Here is a 9,199-nt window from a genome sequence, read left to right as displayed (position 1 = left end):
CTAAGCTCCGTTTCCGTTCTACTCAAGTATTTCACATGAAAGAGAAACTTTGTAGATTCCAACATGATATAACATAGGAAGAAGAGGTCCACTGCGGTCTTTGACTCCTAGAAAAATGGAGTTTAATGGTTGATCTGATGACAACAATCATTACGGTTTCCAGAGAAGTGGATCAGAACCTCTGAACACTAAACCGCTTGCATGGAACAGTTGTGATTGTTAGATCACACACAAACTCCATCTTCTCTGAGATGCCATATCAATAGTATTGATTCAATACAATGGCCTAATGACTCTATGTAAAAGTATCATGGTGTTGTGAGAAGTGCAAAAAGAATAAACAGTCACCGTAAACTAAATGTTTTATAAGATATTAAAACAAAGTAATGTTCAGACCATTACTGTTTGTTTCTTCTTGGGCTTCTTTATTTCTCATTTTACCTGAATGTTTCATAAACTACAGAAGCCCGTTTCTGCCACAGAGTGAACAAATGAGTTTTATTTCTCAATATTTATATCAGAATTGTGACTTAATTTCTCATAATTGGGACTTAATCTCCTCGTAAATGTGACTTTCTCACAATTGCAACTTTAAATCTCACAATAATAACTTTATTTCTCCTGATTGGAGCATCATTTCCTTGTAATTGTGACTAAATCTCACAGTGAGACTTGGCCTAACGTGATCTAAAATCTAATTCACACGATTGCAACTTTATTTCTCATAATTCTGACTTTATATCTGACAATTGTGACTAATTCATTTTGGCTCACAATGAAACTTGATATCTTGCGACGTTACCTTTTATCTTACAATTGCGACTTCTCGTCATTGAGACTATATCTCATATAAGGATGGCTTTCATAAACTGGAAGGTAAGTGTGAGAAGATGGATGGAACAAGACATGGGAAAGGTGGAGAACTACAGCACTTTGGTGAGGAGGGCAGGAAACAGTCAGCTGATGGAAAAAAGTTGTAGAGTGTTGGCAAATAGAGAGGAAATTAGTGTTTTGAGGGTGATTAGTAGCAAGGGAAGAAAACTATAGTGGTAGAAGATGAAAGAGTGTAAAGTCTGGGAGTGCTAGTTAGTTGTTTTAATGTTCATGACATTTTTACCACTCAACTTGAGGTTAGAGGTCAAAGAGTATAGTGGAAACCATTTATCTTAACCTTACCTCTTCCACTGAGAGCCAGAGAACTACAAATTTGTCACCTTTAAACCATCTGAACTGAATTTGAACTTCAGTGGCTGTATGAGAACCTGAGGAAGGTCATGGGCTCCTTAAGACAGGCAAAGGATGGAGTGATAGAGTAATAAGTACTCAAAATCCTTAAGCACTTACACAGGTGAAATCCCACCCAGAGCTGCTTAGTTGTGGATTTATCCGAACAGCTGAAAGACATTTGGACTTTATGAGCTTATATCTGCATGGCATCAATCTGTTCACAATAGTTTATCAGCTCAGTCATCTCTCTTTATACCTCATAAGGGTTCTTACAGTCACCGTATACACAGTGATGGCTTAGGACTTGCAGAGCTGCGAATGCTGTCTTTGTGCCCTCTAAAAGGTAAGTTTTTTTTTTATTGTTTGTATGTTTGTTAATACAACAAAGTAAATTGTGGAGGTTAAAATGCATGATCCTTCAGAAATCAGTCTAATATGCTGACTTGGTGTTCAAGAGGAAATTTTAATCTAAAAGTCAATTGACACTCATGATGAATTGAATGCATCCTTGCTGAATAAAAGTATTAATTTCTTTCATAACAAAACATAAAAGATCTTATTGGCCCTAAACTTGTGTGTGTCATAACCAGGTCTATTCATTTTGTAATTTGAATTATAACCACATATAAACCATTATTTTGCTTCGGCATGTGTTTGTTCGGCCTCTGAGTCAGCAGACGGGTTGAGGTTTCCGCTGAGTGTAAGACTCATCAGGTTATGCTACAATTTTTTTTTCTGCTGTCAAACTGAACAGCCCCCTTCAAATATAATGATTGGTATGCCCTGACTCCAAAGGAGATGTATTTTAGTCATATTCTCCAACAATTCTCGTACTACCCATAGAGTGTTTGCTTTTGAGTATGTACAAAATATATACGTACTTTCTTTCTCTCATTCCTTCTACTTATTCTTGGCTGTAGGTTTTTCTCCTGAGCCTGAAAGAATTTTGGAAAGGTGGCTTGAGGGTTTGAAAAACACAGGGGGGATTTGCAGGAAAAACAACATGAAATGAAAATGGTCTTGGCTTTGCCACCTTAGTGGAATTTCAGTCAAAACCTGTGCTATTTACAACATCTTCAGAGGATTTTGCTGGTTAGGTGCAATTTACTATTTTAAAGCCTTGAATGTTTATAAAATGCTCCAGATATTATTTTACACCTCTACAGGCAGTGATTAGTGTGGCATCTTTGACACTTTTATGATACTTTAATATGTCCACAGCTGATATGTATCAATTATTTGTGTGACTATAATCACATGATCTCAATCTCTCATGTAATAACATTCACACCCAGGTGTAATCTAACTTCCTTTTCCTTTTCAAGTCCATTGTCCACAGAGTGTGCTATAGTCCTGTTTTCAACTCCACAGCTTGTGCTTGTGCCAATCATTTGCCATGTAATACCAAAACACATCGAGTATGCTTCCCTCTGTCCTCTCTCAATCTTTCCCTGTCAGTGGAGGGTCACTGTCTCCAGATCTGTTCTTTGCCTTTCCACCTCCTGCTGTTTATTTTTCCCAAAGCACCTTGTGGATCAAGAGAATCTGAGAAAGCTGACACAGTTCTTGCACTGCACTGCACCAGCCAATAGCATTAGCTCAGTAAACTGGTGGAAAGTCCTGGCCTGTTGTTGTTGCTTTTAGCGAGCTCAAGCGTGCGCATACACACACACACACACACACACACACACACCAAAGTTCAGTTATCAGAATGGGCCTCTGTGTGCACCCACAGTTCCCATTGTTTTAGTTCTCTACCTCAGCAAGGCTTAATTGAGCCTGGCACCAAAAGTCGACCTCAGTGGAACGAGAGAGCTATGCCGGTCGATGGCATTTCTCTCTTTCTCTCTTGTCTGCTGTTCTGGTGCTGAGGGCCTGGCTGCAATACAGGCAGTACTAACACAATATGAGTGTCTGGAAAGGCCGCCATTTAAGAGGCCTGTCTCTATTTAAAACTTTAGTCAGTTTTACAGTTACTAATGATGGGTGAAAACCGCTTACTGGACCTTGCGTCTAGGTCTGGCTTGCCAGCTTTAAAAGGGTTTCTTCATATATTAGCATTGTTCATACTTATTCTCACCAAGGTTGCATTTATTTTTAATATTGTGAAATATTACTGCAATTCAAAATAAATATTTTCTATTTTTAATATATTTTAGAATGTAATTTATTCATGTCAAGGCAAAGTAAAGTTTTAAGAAGCCATTAATCCAGTCATCAGAGTCACATGAAATATCTTGAAAATTGTCTTCTGAAATCATTTTAATATGAAGATTTGGTGCTCAAGAAACATTTCCTATGTTTCACAGTTGAAAATGGTTGTGCTGGAAACCTTGATATTTGTTTATTATATTATATTATTACAGTTTTTAGAGGGGTTTTATTTTTGTTCTATGTCACTTTTTATGGTCTCTCATATCTTTGTTTTATCTACTAGACATACATCAGTTTATGTTCTGGAGGAAGCGTTGTATCTAAAGCTACACTCTAAAAAGTTAAAAAGGGACAAACCCAGCTATTGGGTTGTTTTGACCCAGCGGTTGAGATGTTTTGAACCCAAACGCTGGGTCAAAACAACCCAATAGCTGGGTTTGTCCCTTTTTAACCCAGTGCTGGGTTATATTTAACCCAGCATTTTTAAGAGTGTACCTGTTGGTTAGCTTGTAGTTCATTGTTGGGTTTAATGTAATTCTTGTGTTCCTAGTGTCAGCTACTCAAGCTTTTGGCTTTCATACTCAGAGAGTTTGCATATGTGACATTTATGTGCTTCCTGCACGATGAAAAAAAAACTTTGCTTTGATAATCCCATATGCACTTCATTTATTTTTCACAAGTGCTGTGATGATTTATTTATTTATTTTTTTGTTTTTGATGCACTTACTGAAAATAAATGACTAAACCGTCAATTTATTAAGGTCAGGATTTCTCCCCTGTCACCAGAGTTGGCCTTTTTCTCTGCAACTGGCATGATCGTATTTGTGGCCACTTGTTGAGAGGTTTCTTGATGATAGAAAAGGAGAAATCAGAAAATGGAAGAAGTTTTATTATTCAGAAATTGTATTATTCAGCCCTGAAACCATTTGTTTTTAGTCACTTGTGAGTTTCTCTCACTGTATGTGTGTCTAATTACACCATGAAAACTAGAACCATGTGCATGAAATTGATTACATGGACATTTGACTGCAATGGGTTTGTGTAAATTAGAATAGAACTTTATTCCCTCTCTCTTCTCTTTCCCAAATACTCTGGAGCATCAGTATGAGCTTTTCCATGAATATTGGGTTCCATCAGTGGTGGTGAATCCATATGTAATGACATCCATTCCTGGAACCATCAACTCTATGATCTGTCTCTGCTAAAACTAAAACTATTAGAGAGAAGCAGCAGCTCTCCTATTTCATTACTGAAAAACACAACAGTAGGATCCTATTCCACTTTTCATCTTTCAGATATCTTCACCTCACACTTGGAGAACTATGGGGACATTTTCCTCCCACTCTTCTCTTTCTACAACTCCTCTTTAGGTGTGTGAATTTATGTGGGAAGTCGTTTGTGTCTAGCAAGAGATTTATCTGCCTTAAAATCATTTTAATGCATTAATAGGAGCATAGTTGACAGCAATCTTTATAATTAATCATTTCATTTAGGATATGGCTATGAATTATTAAATAATTTTAGCTATAAATACAAAAATGTTTCTCTACGTTAGTGGCACAATTTTTGTAGTTAAAGCAGCACTATGTAACTTTTGGCGCTCTAGGGGTTAATAAACAGAACTGCACACATCCCGCGGAAGAACATTCCAACATTTGGCAGATTTTGAACACAGAAAAGGTTACATAGTGCTGCTTTAAAGCACATACTGCCATATATAGCTGGAACAGAAGTGGCACTGTGTGCTAGTAAATTAACTGATGTCAGTTTGAAATTAAATTTCAGTCTTAAGAGAGACTGAATTAGTCTATATTTGGCAAGGCAGTAAACTAGGTTCTCAGTTAACGTGATTTAGGTGAATGGTGGATAGACTGGAGTGAAAGGAGATGAGATGACCTAATAGGACTGGAAAGCTAAGGTCAGAAGAGTGACTAGACTACTGAAAATAGGTAATGAACAAAATACTAAAAAATAACCAGATCTCAATTAGGGTGACAGCATTATACTGATAATCAGACAGATTTTATTAAAAACAACAGCAACAAAAAATAAAACTAAGAAACCATTACGAATATCATGTTTAACTACATGTCCAAAAAAGACGTATTACAAAATGACACAAAAATGTCTGGCATGCACTTCTATGCAGGGCCTCAGTTGACAATCGTGAATAACTTTAGTGAATCGGTTCGTTTGGATAGTCCATGTAAATCAAACTGTTCATTATCTTGTTTTATTTGCATGAACCATCCAAACTAACCAATTTACTAAAAAAAAATTGGACTTCCCAGCATCACAACACAAGAGAGAGAGAAGAGTTTATAAGAGCACATAAGGAGCCTTTCACAGAGAATGCTTTTTTGCATTTCTAAACGTAAGACACTGGTAGTGTAACAAAAAAATAAATTAAACACAAGCTCTAGAGGCACATTTCATAAAAGTTGAACTAAAGTTGCAGGTTTAGAAACTCTGCTGTGTCCCAATTCAGATGCTGAATCTTTTGAAGTGGCAGCAGATTTTGAAGTCTGCGTCTTAAGGATGCAGCCCCTGAATTGGATTCTCATGTCATATGCTGCAAAACATGTGAGTGCAATGATCTAACACAGGGGTTTTCAACCTTTTAGGACATGCGCCCAGGTTTTCACAAACAAAACCCGCCTAATTGCTACTCAAAACTAGCTGATCTAACACATCCGTCTACTGTATGTTTACATATAAAAACAATGGAAAAGCAATGAGGTGGAACGCAAAATGTGTTTTGTGTGAACGCCCCCTTATTAGATTTGCATGACTGCAATGCTGCGTGTGCAATTTGAGTAGCACTAAAACCCGACACTTTGCTAAAATGTCATTAAGATAGTAGTATAGCTATAGTACAAATAAACGCTGCTCCTTTACATGTCCTATAAATTGTCAACAACAAACTTTGAGAGAAAGAAAAGGTAAATATAAAAGACCTAAAAACTGAGCTTTGTAATGATGTCTTTCGGCACATTACAAACTTCATTTTGTTATGGGGATAGGATAAAAGTGGTTTAGGATAAATAACAAAAGGTCAACATCATGTGCTGAACAGTTTTGTTTTGCAAGGGCCAGCACTCTTTAGAGTCCCATTATTTTTGAGTGGATGAATTTGTGGGCTGACACAGACAAAGCTCGCTCTGTCAAAATGGCCTTTGTTAGGGATTCTACCCATTATCCCACCACCCAAGACCCAGCATTCTCTTTGTGCTCAGAAACTGTTTGTGTGTGGTTGTTTGGCATTTCTGTGCACTTCACACGGTTAAAAAAAATACTGAATAGCTATGAAGTTTTTATGTTTCTGTTCACTCTATATGCATGTTTAATTACTGGTTAGTTGCATGCAGCTGAACCTTAAACAAATATTACAAGCTGATTCAGCCTGATTTCACACATGTAGACAGGTCAGTTCATTTTTAATAAGATGTTGTTAAGGGGTAATGGTGTACGGCATGGAAGCAAAGAAAACCCCATCTGCTGATGTCATATGGACAGTAACATCTTTGATGCTGTTAGCATGAAACTAAAATAGAAAGACCAACGTAAGGAGCAGTAAGTGAAAGGACGTTCATTTCAATTTTGTTTTCAGTTTAGCAAAAAACGGAAAAGGAAATGAACTCAGGATCCAAGAGAGTCCATTGAGAGGTCTTGACAACTACAAGAATGTTCAGTGACCTGATTAGGTAAACAAACTCTCTAATGTCAAATCTTTATGGCATTTAAAGGTCAAAGTTCTAAGGGCACCTTTTTAAGGCTATGTTGCTGACCTGTGCAAGGTCACACGGCACATGCTCTACACGTGCATCCTGAGGTCTGGCATTAGTTGAGCTGTTGTTTCGTGGTGATGAGCTGGTCTGTGCGTCCTTTCTCTCGGGCCGTTTTTAGTTTACCTCTAACAGCGGTCATCCATCCAAGGAAATGGTTGGGAAATTTGTGGAGTGATGTGTCCTAAATTCCCCCTTCTCTCATTCAGTGGAGCAAAAATAACAGAATTATTAACAGTTCCTTAGAAATAACTCCACTGAAGCAAGAGTGCTATTTATATTGTTAGATAAGAGATAACTGCAATGATTGCATAAATAAGCAGCCATGGGGCCAGTGGCCAGAATCGTTGAGTGTACATGATGATGTTGCCATTTAAAGGTTTTTGATTTCTCTGGGCTCTTGTGGTGTTCAACCTGCAGCTAAACTCATTAATTACTGGTGTTCTTCCTCAGTGCCTTGTGGTAGTGACGTTCATAGATGACTAAAGCTCACTTGTTGTCAAGAAGATTCTTAAATGTGTTCATACGGTGCCATAAATACGAAGCATCAGTAGTGTTACTCATTTAATCTCTGGTCCAGTTTCTCTGGGTTTTAGGGGCAGAATATTATTTATAATTCACTAAATGTACAGAAATGTCAGTTTATAGTATAAGAATTCATTAAAATGCTGCAAGCCCCCCATAATAGCTGCGTTATTTTTAGGTCACTAATTAAATGTGAGAAAATATGTGACATCAGCCATGTAAACTCCTCTATACAAAAGGTCAGATGCTGTCACTTCCATTGGAGCAAACATTCTCAAACCATGCTGGATAACATGATCATCAGTCCCTGTCCGCTTGAGTGTTGCTGTCATTAAAGAGAAAGGAGGACACAGAATATTAAGAATTAAGCATATAAATATTTGATTTAAATTTTCACTGGTAATGTCACTTGTAATACATTGTTGGGCTGGGTGTCAATTTTTATTTTCAGATACAATTTTGGCTTCCAACAACTATGAACACAAAATAATCAAGATAAACTGATTAATGTACTGCAATCAGCTTTGCTGTGATGCTGTTGTTGTGTCTTGTGTTATAAATCCTATAGTGTGATTTATTTTTAATGACATTTCATTTTGTTATTTTATCTATTTAGAAATGTGTGTGTGTGTGTGTATATATATTCTTTTGTGTATGTGTATATATATATATATATGTGTGTGTGTGTGTGTACCATTATGCATTTATTAAACTTTTAAATAAAAAACAATGTTTCAAAAGTAATTGTGTTAAAGTAATTTTGATATCGGTATTGACTAAAATGATTATGATTTTTGACATGATCGAGCAGTTCTAATAAAATGTTTTATTTCATTAGAAAAGAAAATTTACACAAATTTTCACACAAATTTTAGACCACCCACTCTATATGCAGTCCTTAGTGAAGTGTCAGTCATTACCTTTTCACTAGTACAGCAATTTGTCTCCAGAGGAGATTCAGTAAGAAGCCCAAGTGAGATGTATATCTCTCTTCAACCCTCTCTTCGCCTATATTTAAGGGGGAATGACAAGGAAGAGGGTGGGTTTGGGTGGGACAGTCCTGCGTGACCCCCTGTTCAAATTTCCCCTCTGGTGAGGCAGGTTAAGCTGGAGAGAGTTTGTTTTCTTTTTATTAAACTGACATTTGGGCTATTTGCATCTTTGCTAAGGACTTTCAAACACCCCACTCCAGCAGCTCAAACTGAGAGAGACGGGGGCTGTACAAATGAGCAAAGGAGAGATATACATGGAGCGCTGGATAGGAAGCACATGTGCTGCTCCATCCCCTGGGAGCAGCTCCACCCTTTACTCTACCCTTTCTCTCATTCTTTAAACCATCTCTACTATCTCTTTCATCCTCTGTATGTTATATCCTTAGAGAAAATCATGCTCACTCTCATCTGCTTTTAACTCCTATTTTTACGTATCCGTTTTTTGGTCATCCACGATCTCAAGGATCATCTAATTCCCTTTCTCCTTTCCCCCGTTCTCCTTTTTCCTTGCTGTCA

The sequence above is a fragment of the Sinocyclocheilus grahami genome, unplaced genomic scaffold (genome assembly GCF_001515645.1).
Source record: "Sinocyclocheilus grahami isolate Dianchi unplaced genomic scaffold, SAMN03320097.WGS_v1.1 scaffold371.1, whole genome shotgun sequence".
Classification (NCBI taxonomy): Eukaryota; Metazoa; Chordata; class Actinopteri; order Cypriniformes; family Cyprinidae; genus Sinocyclocheilus; species Sinocyclocheilus grahami.
The sequence above is the reverse complement of the archived record's forward strand: the minus strand, read 5'-3'. Positions refer to the sequence as shown.